Source organism: Camponotus vicinus, unplaced genomic scaffold (genome assembly GCF_025532165.1).
Source record: "Camponotus vicinus isolate PSW18456_S1 unplaced genomic scaffold, iyCamVici1.0 SCAF_1, whole genome shotgun sequence".
Lineage (NCBI taxonomy): Eukaryota > Metazoa > Arthropoda > Insecta > Hymenoptera > Formicidae > Camponotus > Camponotus vicinus.
The window spans coordinates 2528146-2553536 of NW_028141945.1; the positions used below are offsets into that span (position 1 = coordinate 2528146).

Below are 25391 nucleotides of genomic sequence, written 5' to 3' on the forward strand. Positions count from 1 at the left end.
CGTAAGGTTAAGGGGCATTACATTAATGTGCGCTTGTCGGTAGACAAGAGAACAGTGGGTTCTAAGTTTGTGCAACCCAGTAAAGTTCTGGAAAAGCTGGCAACACGTATAGCACGATAGGGGACCACTACAAGCAAGCCTTGCATTTTTATAAGAAATATAGCTTAGGGCTCCAGTTTTTGTAAGTTTTCAATTAAATCATTCAATATTTAAAACGCTATTTCGTACAAGTATTTTTTATCTTTTTGATGTCTTTCTTCCAGTTTTTAAATTTTATTTAAAATTATTCTTTCTTTCTATTTTCACACGTGTCCTCATTCTTATTTTTTATTCTTATTTCGATTCTTTTAGTTCGGTCACGATTTTGCTATGTTATGAAATCACGCTGGCTTCAACTTCTCTATATACTGAGAATCTTTCTCTACATACGAAGAATTTTCTTTTCTTCTCCTAGAACTCGAAAACTCCTTTATCAATTATGAAACATAAAATCTCCGGAAAGCTTACACACATTCGAAAATCCATATTCAACCAGTGAGAAAAGAGTGCGGGAATTCCTGTCGTGTAAAATTGTACTATACTTTTTTTCTGCTACCCCTCAGTCTGCTGGCCCGGTCCCACCCAAAACCACCCTCCGGGCGCAACGGCGGAAATGCGTTGTGAAATATTTAACCTGGTCTATCCCGTCGCCACCCCCAGCAGCAAACCCCTTCCTCTGTCGGAACCCCTCCCATTTGACTCTCGCTCTTCCGCCCTTTTCCTCCCCCTTTCTCTCCCTTCATCCTCGCTGGCTCGATAGCTAGCTACGAACATCCGGTGTTTTGCATTATTAAATACGCGACACCAACCTCTCAATACTCTGATTTTATGGGAAATTCGTGAATGAAATAACTCGTCCGTTTCTCGCTGTGTCATAGCTTCTTTCCAGGCGTTACATATGAGCGAGTCGTGTCGAGCTTTTTCGTGTGAATCCTGCAGAATGTTTACTTCTCTTCCCCATTACCCAACCTTCCATCAGAAAATTTTATTGGTTTAGATGACAACATTGGAAAGGATGTTGAAACAGTGATTTCCAAGTTCTGGTGAAATACTCAGTTGTTATGTTAATTTAAACTAACAACAAGTTTGATAATGAAAAAAACGATTGAAAAATATAAATAAATCTTTTGCAAATCTTTCCTACAAGAATGTTAGCATATTTTAAGTAAAATATTTTTTTAAATAATTTTTAATTAATTAAACATATAAAAAACAATATATATTGCCAGCTCTGACTTCGACTCCCGCTATTACTGTGCGCTCGATGATGAAAGTAACACGCCACTAACGGACTTAGTTGTCATGAGTGCGCAACATTAAAACAGTTGTCACAAAAAACACAATATATAATATAATTTTTTGATATATTGTTACAAATTTAAGATTATTGTGTTACAATTTTCTTTATACTTCATAAGCATTTAATAAATTTACATCAAATGAACGAAACTATTTGCGCAATTAAATTTTCTGCAATATTGAATGATTGCTGTCAAATTATATGATTAACAGATTCTCATCGAAATACAAAATAAAACATAGCATAGCATCATTGCATCATTCACTAACAAATATTTCTAATGTAACATTTTTTCATTACAGCAAGCAATGACAAATTTATATATATTTATTCTCTATTAATAAAGTTGAACGTGCAGATTCGTGAAATAAATATGCCATGACTATAACTGCTGCCATAAAATTTCGCTTTTAAATTTTGCTGTTAAATTTTGCGTTTGGATTCTTTCTTATTTATGATATGTATAGAAATATATAATAAATTTACAAATTCTCATATACATAAAATTCTCATATATATCAAATTCCTATATACTTTTATAATAAATACCATAAATATATAAATGTATGATATTTAATATATAATATTCAATTTTTTGTTTTGATTAAATATATTTCTGTCGATATTTTTGTATGAATTGTTATTTGTGAAATATAATAATATAAGCTGTAAATCATATAATATTTAAGTTTATTCTATTTATTCTACATGGAAAAGAAATTATTGTCTTCTTTACTCTAATTTATTTTATATTATACATTTTTTTATTGAACATAATATTGCAAAAATGAAATGGATATTTTATACATATATATTTTATATTTATAGATTAGTTAACGCTAGATGCTTGTTGATAATTGTAGATCGCTTGACATATACCTTGGAACTGTTTAATTATACCGAGGGTATTTTAACTATTTTAATGTAGACAGATCTAATGTCTCAGGAGGTTTACTACTGCATTCGAAATGAAGCGGTGATAAAGTTGTACGTTAATGTAATATAGTGCTAAAACATTTAAATGTGTAACTCAGCAATTTAAATTAAGATTATAAATAATTTACTAATGATTATATTGTGTTTAATAACGTAACAAGTTTTATACATATATTTGCTAATTATTAACGCAAATATGATATGAGAGAAAGAGACAGAATAAAATCATGTATATTTTATAAATCATAATAAAAGATAATATGCGATTATCATTTATTAGGTATATTTGGTGATATTTAATAATTGAATATTTTAGGCGGATTAAATTTTTATTCTTTTTTTCGAATATCATATTTTTAGCTTTTATAAATATGAATGTATACATTATTTTCGCAATTGCAATTCATGTGTTGACATTGTTCACAATTTGATAAATTGTCCGCAATCTCGGAAAATCGAGCTTCTCGATCTTCTTCGATACGAAAGGTAACAGATTGACGAGGTCGGCCTAAAGCCATTAATGATTCAAGAAATTGAAGGTAGATTGAGAAGGGTTCTGCAGTCAATAACACTATACTTCTAAACCACATTATTCTTCTCGATTTTGCCTCCACCGCACTATCTCGCCCATGCTCTATTCTTAAATCCGCGATTTTACCTGGTAAGATTAACTTTAATTTTGTAGCAGTGTTAATACTGTACGATCGGTTGTTGGATACTGATTCGATTCCCCATTGCTCTGATGCACTTCAGAAATTGATCGAACTAAACATACATATATATATAGAATATCTGAATATTCTTTTATCGCTTATGAAATACAATGCAAACTTTTTTACCTAAAATTACATGTATAATAAAAATCTGAAATGTCGATCAAATTTACGAGAATAATAATAACGATAAGATAGAATAACGGTTGGAATAACCTAAAGTCAATCCAGAGAAATGTACATGCGGGTTAGTTCATATGTTATATACAGGTATAAATGCACGATATGATAATCGGCTTTAGCTGTATGTCATAATTACGCACCGTTAGTCGGATACAAAGAACGGGAGTGAACTGGTAGAGGAAGAAAGATGGAGATAGGAAGTCGGAGCGTGTGAGTAACGGGAGAATGAAAGGGGTGGAGGTGTGCAGCGGCTTAGACGAGAAAAGTTTTTGCCGTTTTATTGCTACGGCAAGCGTAGATTCAGGATATACGCGCGCGCTCCTATTATCTACCTATCTGGCGTGCGACCCCGGCTAAACAGTCATAAACAGTCACCTATCCAAGATAACATACACGATGGCGCGCTTTGCTTCTGACCGTTCGAGCGTGTATAATGATATTAATTATTAAAAGCAGAGCAGAACGACAACAGGCAACTCCGTCAAAGCGGCGTCGGTGATGACGGTGCCTGCGGCTTGTTTCTCGTGCTATTATATTATTTTTCGTCGCGACCTTTTCCGCGCTTCGTGCAGCCGGTTATTAAGGCGAGGTGCAAAGTGACAGCAAGGGCCAAAGGTAAGGGAGGTTAAGCACAGTAGTTTTTCGTGGAAGTAATTTGATCTGTGTACGAGCACAAAGAAGATCGTTAATAGCACTGGATTACGGTGTCATATTGCGTGTCTTTTGAAACTGCGGATAAATGGAACGTTCAGTAACATGACCAATGATGTAAATGTCTATCGATTCATTTTAAGATTATTACAAATTCTTTGAGTTGCAAATTATTCAGTTACGAAAGATAACATTATAAAGCATCATTTAAAAAGAGAGAAAGAGAGAGAGAAAGAGAATAGTTAATATACATATATATGCAATACAATAAAAATATATTTAAAGAGAACACAATATTGGATACATCTTATATTCTCAATTATGTTTATGATAAAACTGATAATTAGAATGATTTGACGTTTCCTTTCTTCTTTTTAATAAAAAGATTAAAAAAAACTTAATTTAATTAAAAAATGTGCATGGATAAAAATTTCTGATTATCTTGTATCGCGCGACGAAAAATTCAGTGGTTGATAGACACTAAAGTACATCTTAACCGTTTACGAAAGAATTTCCATTCTTTTCCTCACACATTACGTGTGCACCACCTACAATGGTCCGAATAGCACGGATAATACGATAAATGGGGAATGCGGTACAGTTTCACATGACATGGGATGTAAACGATGAGGAGCGAGGGAAACGAGAAAGGGGGAGGGTCAAGGAGAGGTCAGGGAGTCTGCCACGCGGAATTCGGCATTCCTGCCGAGACGCCTAATTGCTATGGGCCACGCATACGAGGAATTAATAATTAAATAAAATATTGCCGCGAACGGGTCGCGCGCGTCTCCCCTCTTCTATCCGACGACGAGGGTGTCGGGTGAGACGAGGCGGGGTGCGACGCGACACCGACGGTGGTGGCAGCGGCGGCGGCGGCGGCAGTCGTGCTCTGGTTTTCAGCCCCACAGGCGGTAATATACATAATTAAACATACGTGACTTATCTGCTGAAAAATGTTGCGTTTAACACCCACCTCTGTCCCTCGAGCTGCGCGCCCTCGTCTTCTCTCCTTTTTGCGCGCGCGGTCGCCTCCTCTCATCCGGCGACCTCGTTGCCATCGCCCCAAACCAGGACGCGTGACACACTGCGCGTGGTTCCCTGCAGATACCGGTGTATCGTGCGTCTGCGGTTTCCCAAATTATAGTCCTTTTCCCTTTTATTTTTTTCTTTTTTATAGCTCGTATCTCCCAGAAAACTTTGGCCACCTCCACTTTCTTGTCCCTCTCTTTTTTTCTTCCAAATCTAGCGATATATATATATATATATATATATATATATATATATATATATATATACGTATGTATATATTATGTATATATTTTCCTTGATGTCCCACCAACAATAAGATGTTAGCCTGGCCGTGCTATTAACTAACGTACAATTCACCCACGCAATGAAAATGTCACGAGATTCCGGAATGTCTGTCCGTTTTTTCAATTTTCCCGGAAGCTTTCGGAATTATATTTTTTCCGCCCAGAGCGTACCTCTTTATTCGTTTTATTCTTCCCTTCTCCGTAATGCGTCGTATACATTTGGTGTTTCTGCCTTTATTTTGTTCGCGTTCGTACTCTGCCGGTAGCAGGACCGGTTAACGTTCAATTTGCCGATGCGGAGAAAAGTTCAAGATCCCGAAGTAGCTCGTTTCCTTCTCAAATTTCTGAGAAAGTTCTCTCAAATCATAGTACTTACTTCGCTCGTCTTATCATCTACCTTAAGTCCCTGTCTCATGTTTTTCTTTCCTTCTTTTCTCGTCCTATGATATATTTTGGATATTTCCTTTGAAATTCTATTCGATACTCTGTCTTTTTCTTTTACTATCTTTTACACTATTTTAATGTAATACAGTAAATCGAGAATTTCAAGTTTTCTTTCGCAAGTTTCTGGAAACTTGTTAAATTACTAATTTTTAATTTCCTTTTAAGTTCTCTTCTAATTCTGTTGAGATATACATTTATTACTGCTTTTTTTAAATATCTTTCTGTTTTCTTAAAAATATATTTTTATTCAATATTTACATATCTATATTAAATATAAAAAGTCAGAAAATATTTCTTTTAATGTGACACGTGGGAATTATTTTGATTACGCGGTGTGTGAAAAATAGTTTCTTTATTACATTATATTCAGACATATACTTTAAATAATTATATCTTTGAAATTTGCAAACATATATTTTCTTTAACTTATAGCATTTATAAATTTTACCATCAGTCAAGAAATTAAAATTGAGAATATATAGGAGTTTTTTATAATTTTTGCGATTTCTTCTACTCTCCTTTGAAATCTGATTAACTCCTTTAATCCTATTATCAAGCGGACGCTCGATAGGTACACCGTGCCATGTCCTTTATGGCATAATTAGCCTTCCTGAAGCGCGAAATAAGGTAAGACAACGCGCAAAAGCTTCTCTGAACCTTTCTCTGAGCCTTTTGTTTTACATCGACAAAAGAAAGGAAGGATTATGGGTTGTACTAATAATTGCTTTGCTCGTATTTCGTGAATAACTTGCGATAATTAAGATATTTAATTAAGAAATTAGTAAATGGAGTATAACATGAACATTGTTTGGCTGCAGCGACTTGCATTAAATTTCATTTATTGCAGTTGTATATCTATTCATAACATAATAAATCTCACTTTTCATTTTCTTTAACATATCGTATGTTTTTTAAAGCAGCTGTTTCTGATTCCGTCAAGTAGTGCAACGCAATAATTACATACGTTACATAAAAGTGTAAATACATGCGAATTGTACGGGTTAATGAGAATGCTTCATAACACGTGCGCATACGACTTAGGGGCGGCCTACAGTTTCTCCTTCCGTGCATATAAATATCTGTTTTGAATATCTCGACTTACGTGAGGTCTAGATATGTATATAATCGATGAATGCATGAATACAAAAATCAGGTCCCTTAATCTCGCCAACTTAACACCGTCCCTAAGACGTAAGCGCACAGAGTAATTTTAGAACTTTGTCAACTAACAAATCCCAAAGAATACGCAACAATATTATAACATTACTTCAACGAAATACGTAATTAGTGATGTTGTTGTGTTTATAATCTGTGTACGATGCAGATTGAACGATTTATCATGTTCCAGTGACGCAACTTAATGATCAATAATAATGTTATAAATAACATTTGCTATTAATACGTCCATTAATGCGTATCTATGTCATCGTCCATCGGATGTATCGACTATTGTAAACCGGGCATATTAAGAGCTGAATTATTCCTATAATTTACATCACCATTTACATTACGTTTCAAGTCTGTCCCACTTTTTTCCCGCCCAAGAATCGAAGTAAGTAATTGTTATACGGTAACGGAATTACATAGGTAGAGGATAGCGCGCATACATAACTGTTCCGTGCAGAACACTCGCGCGCAATCATATTCTAAATGGAGCATCTACTAAAAGCTGATTATCCGCGCGATTCATTACACGACGTTTATTACATTCAGCAGCCAAGCAGTAATATCAAACTCATGAGCGATGATCGTTCGACGATGTTTTTTTTTGCACCTCTTTTTTTTCCACCTCTCCCGAGAAGAGCTTTTTTTCCTGGACATTTTAACAATGCAATGGGGGACCTAGGCTATCTCGGCCAGTATTTCAACGCGATACGAGTCTGTGACAAATAGCTACCGATGTAATGAATATGAAACGCAATCTCCCTCTCCTCCTCCCCCCCCTAACTCACGCGCGGCAACCCTTTTACCCCACTCTTTGTCCATAATATGACGCATGACGTTGTACGCTGTAAAATGTTAAAGCAAAGTATTCTACTTACTCGTTGTTCTTTATGCCAACTATTCATTTGTACCGTTTTCCAACATGGGTCATAACAAGAGGAAAATTGGATATGAGTGCATATTCTCACTTTTCCGTTCGCACGTTGAATAGATTTTTTCTCCGTTTGCGTAAAAGCCCATTTACATCCCGTTTAATTAACCTTACACGATTTTAAAGCAGCATTTTTTAATTGTTTTGTTTGCGACATATACGTTATTTTCTTAGAGAATTTTTTAAATTATATATATATATCTTGAATAGTAGAAATATATGCAAACATTTATATATTTCTATTTAAGTAACATATGATTTATAAAAAAAGATAAAATAATGGTTCAGAAATTCTCATCGTTATGAGATGTTTTACAACAATAGCACGTGCAAACGATGATAATAATAAAATATAATACCAGACATCTATTAACGTGCTTAATCCATCTGCACTAATTAGTTAGAAATAATCATGTTCAGAAAAACAAATAATAGTTACGCATACGTATATTCAGAAATTCGTATCTTGTATTTGAAGCAAACAATATCCTTCTTCTTATATCTATCTTCTTATGTTCATGTTTACTGTCTACAATAAAAGATGCTCTTAGAAACATAAGCTACAGAGACTTTTCGAATATTAATACTCGTTTATTATTTATTTTTCCTGCTTAACGATAATCATGGCAAGCTCGCGCAATTGCGAAAGAGCAAAGCGTTAATAATAACAGCAGTGGTACGCGGCATGGACGTATGCAACATCTTTATGCGATGTATGCGGAAAGATTATCCTGTGACAAATGAACAAACACACAGCCCTCGTGTTGCTTCCCCTTTCCTATTATACGGTTAATGCCAAGATACCGTCCTTCCTCGGCTACATCTTGGTATCACAGCTTCTCACTCTTACATGTCGCATAAATACGTACACAACATTGCATGCTAATTGCTCAGCCGGCTCGAGTAAACCCCCATGAAATTACAAGAATGGTATTAACATCACCAGTGCCGTGTCACTGCACCCGATAATGGCTAAGCCGAAAGTTTCTGTGTAATTAAATTTCTACGGCATGTCGCTTAAACTTATCGTTTCTTCGCTAGTTCTTCTGCATTTAACATTCAGTGCGTGGACGTTTCGTAGTCACTAAAATTTAAATGAAAACTTTAGATCTGCGATACGACCCATTACACATGAACACTTTTATTTGATTTGTTATATATGTTTAATTAGCATTATTCTAAATGAGTGATCATTCAAAAAATATAAAATAAAGCGCATGGGCTATTCCAAAATCTTTGAATATTTAATAAACAATATATATTAATACAATTTTAAGAATATTTATTATATTCAACCGTTCGAATTTTACACATAAATTTTACTGATACAGCGCGAAAGAATTTCAGAAGTAAGATGGCTGTTCTTGGAAATTCAATCTTGTTTTTATGTGATGAAACATACCATCTACGACTCTGACAAATGTTGCGGATATATTAATGAATAATATCGTGGCAGAATAGAAAGATTCGTGCAAAATTATTCGTATTCACAATATGCAAATACATACACAAAACGTTTATTCGCATATGTTATATTGGCTGGCGTTTTATTGCAGCCGGATTTGCTACATTTCCTTGCTCTTCTTTTCGCGGCACCTACGCCAGGATCCATGCGTGTCAGAGGCATGAAATTAAATTCATGTCAAAGATAATTGTCACATCGCAACGACGTGATGTCACTCAAACTTCTTGCTATCACGTGCACTGATGTTTTCGCGTACCTATGGACGTATTATACATTCACATATACGTGATCAGAATTAAAAGAGCGTAGATATATATAAACGAGAAGTAAAACCGTGCGTGAAAGATATACGTATATAACTTGGAATTGAGTAAATCTGTACTGACAAAAAAATGAATTTTCCTCAGAATAGAAAGTTTAAATCAATTGAAAATACTATTAAAGTAAATAAATGAATTATTTTACTAGATTTTTATTAGATTTGTTAGAAAAATATGAAATATAGTATTTTATGATTTGCAATGATTTTATTTGAGAGATTGATTTTAATTTTTACAATATAGAAAACGGAAATTTTACATGTTGAATATCAAAACAATTAAAAAAAAAAAAACATAATACTTCATTATTTAATACGATATCCGATTGTAAAAATATTTTGATCAATTTTTAAACAATACGTTTAATCAAAATAAGAATAGATAAATATGAAAGATTTTAATATGTATATAAATAATATATAATGTTTTATTTGTCAAAATAATATATAATATTTTATTTGTCAACACAGAATTGCTTTTTCATGTCTCGATCATAAACAAAAGATTCTATTGATTTATTATAAAAGATGTGAGAAGATGATTGAGTGATTTAGATTCTATTTATAACGAGAGAAGAAAGATGATGAAGAACGTATATTACGAAATAAGTTTTCTTTACGTATATGCAGATAATATTACCTTGTTCCTCAGAAATGAAGACTGTCATAATAGAGTCACGTGAGTTCAAATTGGATAACTTTAATTACATATTGCGTTATCTATGAGATAAAGTTAATCAAAACTTCTTCGTGATAATTATGCAAGATTATGCATTACATGTGTGTGCAAAAATTAATTTTTAATATTAATCTAAAATCAAACATAGGTACTTGAAACTATTCTAATATTTCTTGCTTACGCGCATTTATAATTTTGTAATTAATTTAAATAATATATTTTATATGATAAAAGTGTGTGGTTTTAGCTTGCAAAAAACTAACTCAATTTTTGAATATATGATAAAGGCCATTTAAATATAACGTTTTAGTCTTTCCATGATCTTAAATATCATTGAGATATTATGCTGTTTGAAAATAATGTTTCAAATTTGCATCTCACTATACACTATGTTGACAGAATAAGCAGATAGCAATAAGTTTACTGTATATTAGCGCCTGGAGATCCCCAACTCGCCATTAATACGACAGTACTGAATATCAACGACCGAACAAAATTCGTAAACGCGTGGCGATGAATGCAATGCCAATGGGCTCTAATCAAAATTTACGTAAAATCCCCAAGAGCGAGGCAAGGCGCTTATAACCCTCTACCGTCTACTTTGTCGCCGACATCGATTTTCAAAGCGTACTTGAACCTCTTTAACCCTCTCTTGCATGCGGTCGATCGATCGCACGAGCGGTCGCGCCAAGAGAAATGCGTGAATTTAATGAGTATTGGCACTCGAAAGAGACTCGATACGAGTGTCGATCTTGCGTGATCGTATTCTGGATGGCAATGTAGAGACAAGAAGCTGGTATTCGCGCAGGTAATTCTAGAAGTACGCAACAGCGCAGAGGGATACGTAAGGATGAAACGGGTTAGTGACGGACATATCGGAGGAAAGGAGAATGAGAAACATATACTAGAGAGGCCGAAGGGATTGGCAAAGAGAGAATAGTCTCCCCTGAGTATTTTATGAGCGTCATAAAGTGTACACATTGTGTTACAAGCAGTCGAGAAGATGTGTACGATCGGTCATGTGTACGCACCCGGGCTCATTGTGTGCTCACCCACGGTTTCGCGCCACAATACTGTCGGTTATAGGAACGTTTATACACCGTGCCTACAGTCAACGTTAGAAACCTCGGTGCAAACGTCATCGGGCGCACTGGCAGATTACGGCGATACCCGACATGCATCAAATCCAGAAGCTCGAGATATCGAGCATGCCGCCAGAGAAGGTTGATTCTCATGCGACGTGCTTTGATCTACGACGATGGCTTAAAGGATTACGTATGCATCGCATTATTCTACATGAGTTGATAGAGGAAGGATCTCAGAGAACTTTTCAGTATATCATGAATCGAACACATAAACCTTTACATGGGAAAATAAATTTTCGAAATGTAAGCGGTAGATACTGCAGTGAACCATTTTTCTGGCATGTTATTATAGCAATATATATTGCATTTAATGAAAATTAAATGGTTTTATGACGCAATTAATGTCCTCAAATATATGCGTTTCTTAATATATTTTAATAATGCACATATAATGAAAAATTTTATATAATAGTTAATATGTAATTTAATACGAGAAAAAAATATGGGTTTTTAATTTTAATAATACATAAATGATCAAATTTATGAAAAAATTAGAATGCGTAAATGATATGTCTGTAATTTCGAATAAGTCATTTTATGATCAATATTTTGCGATGTTATTGGAAATATTACAATTGTATGAATATATATCATATATTTTACATTGCAATCAAATCGTTCGTTTTTAATGATGGAATTTATTTAAATATCTTTAAAAATGCAATAAAGAAAAACATATAAATTCTAATGTTTTTTTAAATATTATAGTAATATAAAGTATTGTGTATATAAAAAAATGTGTATTTATATATACAAATGTATTTATTATATGTATTATTATTTAAATATATTGAAAATGAGAAAAAAAGAGAAAAAAATGCGTATATTAGAGCATTAATTGTGAAACATCAAACATTAAATAATGAGTGTAATCGATAAAAGAGCATATCGGAAATTCAGAACAAATAATCGTTTTGCTTTTTAAATTATATTTTTGTTACATTAAACTTGTATGTAATTCAAACCGAAAAAGAAAAAAGTCAAATTGTCTTGTATACGTAACAACGTAGAAAGTGCAACGGCAAAGCATCTGGATAAGGTTGCAAAAGTCGTCGTACGTTTAATTAAGAAAAAATCCCATAATCCACTAATGGGCGTAACGATGTCGCCGAAAAGGGACATAGGCACCGCAAAGAATAGGAAGAAGTGCTTTTTCTCCCTGGATTTTGCGCAACTACCAGCAAGCCTTTGCCCTTAATTCCGTAATACGAATATATGCATCTACTGGCAAGAGGAGGAGAAAGAGAGAGAAAGAGAAAAAGATAGAGAAAGAGGATGGGCATAATGCACGCTCGTCTGAGTACAGTCTGTAATTATGAAATAACCCCGGACCCTCTTTACGCTTCTATTATCATAGCTTTTTACGCCAGCGCGAGAGAAACCACGGCAAATTTTTCCATGCCCAGGGCCCGTACTCGAAAAGTCGTTCTCCATTTTCCTTCCGGTTGCTCCCTTCCATCCCAATTGACTATAAAGCAGGGAAAAAGAGAGCGAGTGTATATTCATAGTTGTCAAGCCAACATCATCATTCATGTTGTTTCTAACTAGACGTCATTTCTCACATGTGACGCAAAAGTTCCCTCGCGAGCTGTGTACCATTTTTTGTTGTGCTGTGAATATCTGGTGTATGTAATTAGAGAATATTATATATTAAAATCCTTGCTTTACATTATGCTCTCATGAGGCAATAAATTACATATAAATGGATTAATATGTATTTATAATCTTTTATATCTGTATCAAGATTTTAAGATTATATTTAAATGATGAAAAATTTAAATACTCTATTTTTATATCAGTTAAAAAAATTCACATTCTTAATAAGAATATTCTTAATAAAGATATTTTTTATTTGAATTACGTATATTGAGATCTTTTCATGATAATTAAATACTTTTATCATATTATGTATGTATGTGTAATTCAGTACGTCTCGTTTACGAAGATAGGTATAATTTTTCCTCGTGGATTTTGAGATTTCCAGTGGCCCGATTACATAAGCGCATCGTGCCGCTCCGATCCTTGAATTATTTATGCCGACTTTATTGAGGACCGTTGCGCCGCAGAGACTGAACATTGTGCATTCACAATAAGACGAGGGCAATGTATTCTCTAATGGTACGTACGTATAGAGATGTGTGTTCAAAAATAAAAAGATTAAGTGGCATATAAAGATTCTTGATAATAGTGTCAGTAATAACGTTAGAAAAGATTTGTCATATCTGATATAATTAATTTGTATACTCTAATTGATTTATGTACAAGATTTCTATATGTATGATACACAAATAATTTTCAAATTTTTTTCTATTAAATTAAATTTTCTTGGTGCAAAATTTTTTCCGTGTGCATAGTCGTATCATCAAGAAGATTATTAATTTTTTAAATATATATATTATTTTTTTTTATTTGTTTAGCTTGCGTTGTGTACTAATTTCATAAGATTACCTGTTGGCTTAACTTGATGTTACGAAATATTTTCAACCAGATGGATTTTTTTGACTTTTTATTCAAGTTTGTGATGCCTTAATGTTTTCTTTTCTTCGATGCTCGTGATGCAAGCATTACAAGCAAGAATTACCGTCAGTTAGATGATACAACCGTTGCCTATGTTACACGTCCACGTGGTTTACAATACCTACGCAGCGTATTCGCGTGGCCGCTTCACAGCGTTAGCAGTTACATCGTGTTTCGCTAACACCCTATTCATTACCCTACTCACTCCATCGACCTCGGCGTACACGAGTCGAGTCCGCGTTTCAGTCTGTTCGCATTAAAGCTCTAAATACTGTGCGACGAGAGCAAACAGCTCTCTGCCACATCAGGATGCTACTATCTACTTCCTACTGTTTCTCCACACATGACCAATATATATATTTCCTTCCGTATCACAACTGCATTCTATGCTTGAAATTTCTCCATAGATATCCTCTTCCTCGTCGTAACGACTATGTATTAAAACCCACAACTAACGGCACCGTAATTCGCGAAGTTTACGCGGTCGCGAATTAATAATTTACCTTTTATAATTTTCAATCAGTTAATGACATTAGTTGAGAAATGTTCTAACATATGTCAATTGAAATTCTCATTTTCAATACGTTGTTTTATATAATTATGCCTTATTCTGATATTTTAGTTAAATTTATATTGATATATATACATATATAATGCATATATTTCTTTCACTTTTTTGTCTAATTTACATTTTCACATACACTTTTTTATAAATTTTGCATCTATTGTAGAGAACTACAACTGCTTGATATTTATATGTCTATGCGCTATGCAGGTTGGAATATTTCTGGAAATTTTAGAGTTACTGAGTTTGTATTTATAAAGTTTCTTCGCATTAACCTTCTCTCGTGGTTTTCTGTCGAATATTATTAAAAGCTATTATGATATGTATACTCGAAATGCGACCGTGCATTAACACACATCCATCGGTGTTCGCGATTTTGTCATTGCAACACAGATATGCTTTTAAAGGGTTTCGTCTACATTACATGTTGGCAATTTTGATCACCATGTTTGTCACAGTTTTTGTTTGGTTTATTCGAGCTGTTGATTGACTAACAGAAATGCCGTATTGAAGCATCATGCTTCAGCGATATGCTACACCCATGCGAGATACGCGCAAAACAAGGCCACTAAATTGAAACAACATTGCTTCCATGAAACATTCTCAATTAATCCATTAAGGTATAATATTATTGACGCATATTAATGATCTATAAACGTATCTAAGTGCGGTAGTCTCAAAAGATAAAATTTCAAAATAGATATGTTGATTTACTGCTTACGTCAATAAAATTGGATTTGTATCATATCACATTTATATTAATACTTGTAAAATTAATAACAACTTTTAATTAAAACTTTTAATTAAATATCTCGTAGTTTATTATATCATAATTTATATAATATTTCTATCATGATTTTTATAATATATTTAAATTAATTTATTATAATTAATTTATTATTAATTTATAAATTAATTTAAATTTATAATATTTTTAATATATTAATTATTTATAATATATTTCTATCATACGCATAATATTTCATTAAAATAATAGATCTGATCGAAATAATAATTAGTATTGCCGATCATATTGTTACACTTAATGTGTATATAGGCTTAAAATATATTTTATATATTTAAGCGTTAAATCTTTGCAATGTAATTTACAATGCGGAATTAATGCTGTTTTAAGTCACAACTTGATGAATTAAATTGTCTTTATAATATGAAAATAATTATAAAATTTTCCTATTTACATTCACTCTTTTTATTCTTTATTAATAATATTTGTTTTTATATTCATATTCGGCGAATCACACACACATTTTTGCTGTATGATTATTTTTTACATACATATATGATTTCTTTTGTATGTATGCATAATATTATCTTGCGTTTGCGATAAAAAATAATTATCACTCACCAATATGATGCGCAACAGCGGAGTTGTAGTACACTATGTTGATCTGTAAAATACAAATATCGAAATTATATAAAGTAGTGTCCATAATAATTAATACCTTAAAAACAATTATTTGAAAGTGAATTTCTTTTCATCCATTAAATAGATATTAATAAAAAAATTCTATCATTTTCGAAGAACAATTTTATACATATATACTTTTTAAATAATGATAAACAAGAATCATACAATTAATGCAAATAGAGATAAAGGAGAGAAATTAATTTTACAGTAATATAATAAATAATAAATAAATTAAAAAATCTCTTACCCCATGATTGCTCCCTGTGCCATTTGATGCCATCTCGGGCCTGCTCCTCCTCCTCTATTCGTGTTTATCCCTTTTACTGCCTTATACTACTGCTCACACAACATTCACGAAAACACACTTAATTATAATCGCGCACGTACTTATCAATAAGATACGACGATCGCGCGGCACTTTGTACGGCACTCTCGACATTAATTGTACACAACTTGCATTTTCATTACATCTGCGATGAGAGAACAATGCGACAACGCACAAAGGTACGTTCGAAATTTATGCGCCATTCGTCGACAATATATATATCTATTGCTAACACACGTCCGTATTTTAGAACAATTTTATGATCTGTCGTTATAACACAAGTGTACAAACACACAAGTTGGAATTAAATTAATAAACACTTGCGGATTGCAATATTCGAAAGTAGGTCACGTTTGCCGACTGTTCTCACGAAAGATTTTAATAGAACGAATCTCGCGAAATATGCGTTTTGACAAATTACAACGATGTGTGCAAACATCAATTTTTATCGCAGGATTAATTATCCATTAATTGAACGCCGTTTAATCGAAATCGATTCAATTTGTATACGTTTCGTCTGAAAGTTAATAACGATACCGGCAAGTATTATTAAGAAAACAATTACTGCCCGCTCAAATCATCATGAAACGATAATTTATTATTCCCGCTTCCTGTCGTTTTGATTCGTACTCGAAATCGCGTAAAATATCTGCTTTGATAAATACCTGTTATATATCTGTCATTTCGATGCGTGAATGATTAATCGCGGGAATTAATTTATAGCGCGGATTGATAATCGCTAATTTTAATGATCGTGGGAAATGATCACGTTCAACGATGCGCGTCGCTCTACTACGGTTTATCGCGACTACGTCTTGAAGTTTACAACGAATGACGTCACAGAGCGCGGCGCGCCCTAGTCCTAGTCTTGCCGCTCGACTTTGACCGTGAGAATGATAACAAGGTTGTATGTGATTGTGCGTTGCGAATACCGAATACCGTGTGGTCAATTAAATCATCGCCACCGTGAAATATTTAACATGCGTTACAAATAAATGCACGCGAAAGTTTCCGTTTCTTGAATCTTTAATTAGTTATCAAATAATTGATTACAGCTTTTCGTTACTTTAATCACTTGATCCTGCGTTTAATGAAATATTACCGCGTGCTTTAAATCCGAAAATGATAAACAAATTACGTTTAAATCTGTGATAAATTTAAAGCGCGAGACGAAATAAAATTATAAATTCAAACATATTTAAAAACATAATCATCGCGATATAAATAAAACGATAATATATGGTGATTTTGAACATGTGATTGAACATGTGATTAATTCTTGTCATAAAGGAACAATCGCGGCACAACATTCATCGAAACAGGTATTTCGCACGTAATATATTTATCTGAAATAAAAATCGAAAAGTGGAAAAACAGAAAATAAAAATTACAAATTATTATTTTATTGCGATATTTACGAGTAATAATCATTCCTTTAAATATACTTTAATTCAATTACATTTTGCTTGAATTTTTGCTAATTTGGATATTTGCTTTTTTTGGACGTGCATGAGAATAAAATATTAAAGTAACGTATGTAGATTAAAGTAACGAAGTGCCATATCAATCATTTATAAATAATTTGAGGAGTTCAACGAATAGAGAATATTCAATAAATATACATATTTCGTAGTGCGATGAATATTTCGTAGCACAACACATTGATTGTGTTCGGTTTTCGGCTTTCGGTATGTATGTAGAGCGCGTAATTGTATTGTTTATGCGCCTTGTCATTCGCACGACGGGACTCGAGCGGCAAGGTTGTGACGCGTCACTCTTCGTGCGTCGTGAAATTATCTCGAAACGAGTATCGGAAAATGTTAAACGTGATCATTTCCTACGATCATTATCGGAACTCGAGTGATTTTATTAATTCCCGCGATTGATCATTCATACATCGAAAATGACGGGTATTTCTCAAAGCAGATATTTTGGGCGATTTATTTCGAGTATGAATCGAAACGCAAAGGTACTGGAAATATAAATTATTATTCTATTACGTTCTTTGTATAGTCAATAATTGTTTTTTAACAGTTATTATTATTATATATGCCGATTATTAATTTGATAACGAAATTCTTTTAAAAATCGACGTTTGTACATCGTTGTAGTTTGCCAAAATGCGTATTTCGTAAGATTCGTACATTGAAATTTGTCATGCGAATAAACACATACGTCGGTTAACTTAATATACGTATTTTCGAATATTGCAAATTGCGGATGTTTATCTTCAATTTTAACTCGTATATTTGTGTACACTTATATGTGTTACAATGCAAGATAATAAAATTGCCCTAAAATATTAACGTATTTGCAATAAATATAGAGTCGTCGAATGGCGCGTAAATTTCGATCGCCGAGAAAATCTTTGTGCGTCATTCTCGTCGTTCGCAAATGTTAATGCGCATTATATACAATTAATATCGGAATTACCGTGCAAAGTGCCGCATCGTCATATCCTACTGACAAGTGCGTGCGCGATTATAATTAATAAGGTTTTCGTGAGTGTTGTGTGAGCGGCAGCGAAACCAGTAGCAGAGGTAAATACGACTAGAGGAGGAGGAGGAAGAGGCCTGAGGAGGCATCAGACAACGATGGAACAATTATGGGGTAAGCGACTTTTAATCTACTTATTATTTGTAAAATTAATTTTTCTTGGTTATCATTGCGATAATGATCATCCATTTGTGTGCATCATTGCATAATGTAATTCTTATTTAACATGTTTTTATAAAGTTTATATCTAGAAGAATTTTCTATCGAAAATTGTAATCCTTTTCATTCAATATTTATTTAATGTGTGAATATAAAAAATTCAGTTTTGAACAATAATTATCTTTTAAAATATTAATTATTATGGACACAGTTTTATATAATTTAAATATATGTATTTTACTGATCAATACAATGTACTACAATTCCGCTATTACGTATCGAACCAGTGAGTAATAATTATTTTAAATGAGTATACATACATACACACACACATAAGATAGAAATCACAAATAAATTAAAAATTTAGTTTTTTGCTTATCAATATATGAAAATTAATTATCGATATATAAAAATTAATTATCTACATACAACAATAGAATTTATATATTAATAATAAATACTGCAATAAAATATATATTATAAATTAATAGGAGTTAAATAAGCATAGTTCAGAAAGTATCAATAAAAAAACTTTATTTTTTATAATGAATGTTTTTATTAAAACAATACATTAAGTAGATTTCTTTAAAAAAAATAGAAAATATACACAAAGCAGTTTAAAATATTCAAAATTATTGCTCGTGTATAAATATATGATAATCTAGCAATTATTTTTACGTTTTTCTACCATAAAATACAAATTCTGTAGAAGACTATTTCAGATTCTTTGTAGTAACGAAAAATAATTTATCAAGTCATGACTCGTAAGAGTTCCATTTAGCTTAATATTTTTTTCGTGTCTGCGTATACATGATTAAACATTTCTAACAATTGTTTCTGTATTTTGTATTAAAAATACAAGTATTATAGCACTTTAAGATTTTTAAGAATAAAAAAAGCATATATTATATTTATATAATAATCAAGATTTGAAAGGATTCTTAGAGATAATACAGTAATAATTTTTTGCCATATAGTGCTCCATTTTCATAAAAATTTTGATAACGTTTTTTAGTAGTTCTGTTGCTTGCTTCAATTTCGTGCAATTTTTATTATATTTTTTTGAGTGTATGTATAAAAACATTTCTACGGAAAATTTTGCTTAGTATTAGCAAATTTAAAATGTTTATTCTAAGAATATTTCAAACTTTCTCGTAAAGTTCTTTTATAACTATTTCATATAAAAGATAAAAATGTAAGCTTTTATTACTGCTTATGTTGATTCAGTTATTAATATATTTTTACATAGTATATGTTATTTTTTTCTAATTTTAAATTTGCTAAAACTACAGAACACAAACATGAAATTGAATTGTCAGTATTTCGCTAGTATGTTTTGTTTATTACGAATACGACACTGCCGCATATATTGGTTCGCTAAAAGACGCAATATATTCCTTGGCAATCTTGATTCTTGAAGCATCGAAAGATGCTTTTGAAATTCATGCAATCGTCGCATATTTGAAGTATTTACCTACCTGTTGAGCTCACTATTAAAGAAAAATACATTAAATGTATATTTTTCGTAGCTTCATCGGCATCTTTACTCGATCAGTTTGGCCTCTTATTTACATTTTACATTTATATTTACCAAGATTTCGCAAATTAAATCGACTTGCTGTTGACAATAATAGACATTTATATGAAATCGCAAGAAAAGAAGTTAAAAAAATTGCAAGAAAGATAAAAATATCCTTCTATTTGTATGGGTAAACAGACGCGTGCACAATACCTGACACCATTTATTTTCACAATTGTACTTTTTAGACAGGGCGCACAAGATAAGCACGCGCGACTAAAGCTACTATATCGCATTTCGAAAATTCTAATCTTACTTTTGTAAGAGAGCCTGTCACTTGCGAGACAACGTGAAGCGTCGACGATACCGAGTAGATAGAGGCGAGAAATTCAAAAGGGCGAGATTAGTCGCGTACGTGGCTGCCGTTACCACTTAGAGCCACGTCGCACCATTTGCTTTGCAAATAAACCCCTTTCCCCCTCCATCGTTTTCTGTGCCACTGTTTAGTTGTACACATTCAGCCACCCAGCACACGTTCCATCATAAATATGTATCATCCGGATGTACGTACGGATGTATGTAGTAAAATGCACACATATTCACACATGAGTTGCACACCGACATCAGCGCCTAACGTAATCGCTCGTCGGTTTGCTCTCGTATACGCATTTCTATAACGTTTTGCCACCAGCATGCCTATGCGGTTACGTCTACGTGCGTGTACGAAAACAGACGCGTGTATACGCGTAAATACGCACACCCTGAATAAGAAAACACACGTCCGGTAGCGTGCAGTTATGACCCCGGAATGGGCCCGGGCATTAAAGCGCGTGTGTGCGTTCGCCAAAAATTACTTTTAATATCCCCAATTAGAGAGGGAAAGAAGAAAATAATTTTCGCGGAAGATAAATGCGTTTAATAAACGGAACGTTCTGTCGACCTGCGAACTTCCCGGAAGCAATGCGCACTGTTAGGCAGCATATGGAAGTGACGTGTGTCTAGATACGAGCTGCTCTTGTCGACCTCCGCTGTGCGTACGAATACGGATAATTATAGTCGGCGAGATGCACTTTACCATCGCATCGTCGCCATCAAGGATGACTAGAATCCTATACCGCTAAATGAACAGAACAGTGTTGAAAAAAAGACGAAAAAGTTAATATATACAATAAGTAAACAATAGAATTTCGGTCGATACAAATATAATTTATTTAATCAAAGCCTCGTATTATATATATATATACAGGGTGTCCTAGACCACACGTACACCCCTTTTCTTTCAAAAACTAAGCATTTTAGAGAAAAACGTTTTCGACAAAAATTGTATGGTTTTGAGGGGAACATAAGATGGTGTCATTGGTTTGACCTTGGATGGCATCGTTAAGGTGAGGTCAAGGATACCTTTAATTTCTTAAATGGAACCACCTATTTTTTATTGCATATTCTTATAGCTTATGTCGAGAGCTTTCCAAAACACTATAATAAAGTATTTTTTCATCAAGTACTTTTCGAGTTATAAGGCTTGAAATAATTTCTTAATTTTACATAAACCATAAAATATCTAGTAAAATATTCATTTTTCGATTATCTTACCTTAATACTTTTATGTACAAAATAATGAGAGGAATCAATTGGTGTAAAGAAAACACAAAATTGTTTCGAAAAAAGAAATGTAATTTGCAATTAACAATTACACTTTTTTTTCGAAACAATTATGTGTTTTCTTTACACCAATCGATTCCTCTCATTATTTTGTACATAAAAGTATTAAGGTAAGATAATCGAAAAATGAATATTTTACTAGATATTTTATGGTTTATGTAAAATTAAGAAATTATTTCAAGCCTTATAACTCGAAAAGTACTTGATGAAAAAATACTTTATTATAGTGTTTTGGAAAGCTCTCGACATAAGCTATAAGAATATGCAATAAAAAATAGATGGTTCTATTTAAGAAATTAAAGGTGTCCTTGACCTCACCTTAACGATGCCATCCAAGGTCAAACCAATGACACCATCTTATGTTCCCCTCAAAACCATACAATTTTTGTCGAAAACGTTTTTCTCTAAAATGCTTAGTTTTTGAAAGAAAAGGAGTGTACGGGTGGTCTAGGACACCCTGTATATATACATAAATAATATTTTTCAGTTGCTTCTTTTAGAATTTATTCTTATATCTATGATAGGTTACATGAGTAAGAAATTTTTTCAATTATTATTATATAATAATCAAGATTTATCGTTATATGTATAAATATCTATTTATATTATTAATAATCAAGATATATCGTTATATGTATAAATATCTAAAATAAATATTAAATCAATTAGTAATAAAATCTTTGATTATTTTCTGCGTGTTAATATAAATATCAAATAATTTCTTAAAGTTTCAACTTACACATTTATATTGTTTATTCCGATAAAGAAATGTATATTTAATTTAAGTAATATTTTTAAGTATAATTTTAGAAATTAATTTAGCTCGCACAGATGTGTATTTTTCACGTGAACGTAAATCTTCGTGGCTATGAAACGCGCGTTTTGGCTACCCTCCCTCTTTTTTATTCATTGAATAAAACCGAGTCTATCATATGCATTGAAACAAGAAAAAAAAAGAAGCGAATGCCATCGCGTGGGACATTTTGGACGGGTACGCTGTCGCACGCGGACTTGCGCGCTACTTTGTATGAAAAGCAGGAACAATTGGCTTTGCATGCAGGAGAACACATCCATCCATTCGATGCGTCCGCGCGCGCGGGAGAAGAGGAGTCAGGCAGAGCGTGGCCGAACTGCCGTCGATGCTACTACTGCGTCACGATGCTGCGGAAGCGCATTTGCATACTCACTGGTTTATACTTTTTCGATATCGAACCGCGGCCCAACGCAGTCGCTCGGTCCGGGCGCGAAATTGCGCTACACTTCTGGGGCTCCCCCAGTATCGTCGTTACGTCGTTGCTAATTTAAGGGCCTTGGCGATCTAACGGCTCCCCGTGGCTTCGCGTACTCGGCTCTTTCGGTTGGCTGCCGTCGTCGTTATCCTGGCCGGATATTGCGATACGATGGCCTCTAACTGCTGCCAGCGATGCCGCGGCGTTCGGTTACCCACCGACGCAGCGCTTTTTGCGAGAGAGGGAAGCGTTTTTCCTTGGCTACCCTACGTACGTAATATCCCGCCGTACATAAGGCTATTCGCTCGGAGACTGAAGAAGAACGGGCGCTGTATAGCGTCGCGAAAGAAGCGGCCCGATATCGCACACTAGGGAGTGCATCTTGTTAAGCTGTACTTCTCTCGAGGATCGACTTAACCGTTCCGAAATTCTTTATTATCTTTAGGACGTTTAGAGATAATGCTTGATCGAGACGTACATAAAGAAGAGAAATGTAAGAGAAAAGATTTATGTGAAAATAAAGCAAGCAGTGTAAAGAAAAGGAGTATTGGAGGTCTCAGCTTCCACTTTTTGATCGATTTTCTTAAATAAAATCTCTAAAACTTTTGGAAATAATTTTTTAGCAGATTTTTGTAGAAATATTAAAATTGCAAAACATATCTATGCATAAAAGTTAACATATTTGACTATTAAGGTTTATTTAATTATACTTTGCAAGAGAGCATGCTTTGCGTGTAAACTCATTAACTGCCTGTCACATACTGAAGTAGCATGGGGTTATCGATTAATACGCGAGTTTTTTAATGACTGAGGCACTTAATTGCGATATGTGAGATTTACCTAATCAGTGGAGCAAAGAAGTAATCAAACGAACTGTGTTTAAAGTGCCTCTTAAGCACAGAAATTTACGAGGTACGAATTATCAGAGTACGTAGATGCTATAATATGCAATAACGATAATTTATTACAGCTAATATCAAGTTTTCAAGCGTCTATAATCTACTCACAATCTTAAATTTAATAAAGATAAATACTGTTGTTCTCACGTTTTTTTTCATTAATTTATTATTTCTACTATTTATTTAATTTTAACTAATAAATTATATACATTTATAACTATAGTATATAACTACTCAAATTTTGTAATTTTTTATATAACTATAATTTGAATAAATAAGTATTTGGAGATATTTTTTTCATGCAAGATATAAATTTCAAATATTTTAAATAATATTCTATTAAAAAAATGTTCTTTATTATACAATAATTAATCAATTCTATTTCTGAATTGATCTCTATTTATATAAAATATAGTTTTCTATTAAAAATTTTTTATTTTGCGAAATTAAATAAACAGTTTGTTTGAATAATGTTAAACGTTGTATAATATATTGGCATATAGTGAAGATTTATTTTTGCTGTCCATTTATAGTTGTTGAAGCAATACAATAAAAATTATTACTGTTTATCAAACACGATACAAAAAATATATTCATCGAATTTTCGAAAGATACATTTATTGTTTTTCCTTTTTGCCGTTTTTGGAAACGAGTCACGTTCGACGCCGATGAAATTTACATTTTTACCGAGCTGAGTTTGATGCAAATTTCTGGCAAATTTTTTCCCATCACTTGCCCCTAAAGCGGTCATATTTCGCTAATCCAGGTTCACTTCGGGAAATAGTCGCGGAAACATGAACTAGCTTGTGGCGTGGCCGACGGTGGTTTATTTAAAACATCCATGTGGTTTTTGTTAACCATGCATACGGCATATGAATTTATATCATCAGTTTGGCCGCTCCCGAATAAGCGACTGGCGTTTCGATTGATGCCCGCAGCAAATTTCGAGAAATCAGAATATCGCAATTTAAAATCACGCGCGTTATACTTTCAAAACTGATGTGATTAATTTGCGAAGCATAACTAACCAAATTATTTCGCTATTACATCAATTAATAAATAACCTTGTATGACATGTATAATCAAAATGCATAAAATCTGTTGTGTAAATTATGTATTTCTTTCATGAACATAAGCAACGAAGAAACTAAACAACTTCTATATATAATTAACGTAATATAAAATTAGATTACATCAACAAAACTAAATTGACATCACAATAAAAAGAAAAAATTTTTTATAGAATCACGTAATAAATATAAAAATAATAATTTGAAATATTGCATGCTTATTGCATAAAGTAGAATTT

The 25391-nt window shown here is 32.9% G+C and overlaps 1 protein-coding gene and 2 long non-coding RNA genes across 10 annotated transcripts in view; 1 reads left to right on the forward strand and 2 right to left on the reverse strand.

Annotated features, from left to right (window-relative positions):
* Positions 1–16205, reverse strand: part of LOC145963648 (uncharacterized) — a 41297-nt gene extending 25092 nt beyond the window's left edge. Inside the window, exons 1-2 of the long non-coding RNA XR_014436223.1 lie at positions 16041–16205; positions 15731–15773 (exon numbers count right to left, since the gene is read on the reverse strand). This is a non-coding gene — a long non-coding RNA (uncharacterized LOC145963648). The remainder of the gene's footprint in view (positions 1–15730; positions 15774–16040) is intronic.
* LOC145963593 (nucleolysin TIAR) overlaps positions 1–25391 on the reverse strand; it is a 423794-nt gene that overhangs the window by 197753 nt on the left and 200650 nt on the right. The gene's annotated exons all lie outside the window — the stretch shown is intronic.
* The window catches only part of LOC145963653 (uncharacterized), a 135162-nt gene continuing 128411 nt past the window's right edge, over positions 18641–25391 (forward strand). For both annotated transcript variants that reach the window (XR_014436224.1, XR_014436225.1), the window contains exon 1: positions 18641–18728. This is a non-coding gene — a long non-coding RNA (uncharacterized LOC145963653). The remainder of the gene's footprint in view (positions 18729–25391) is intronic.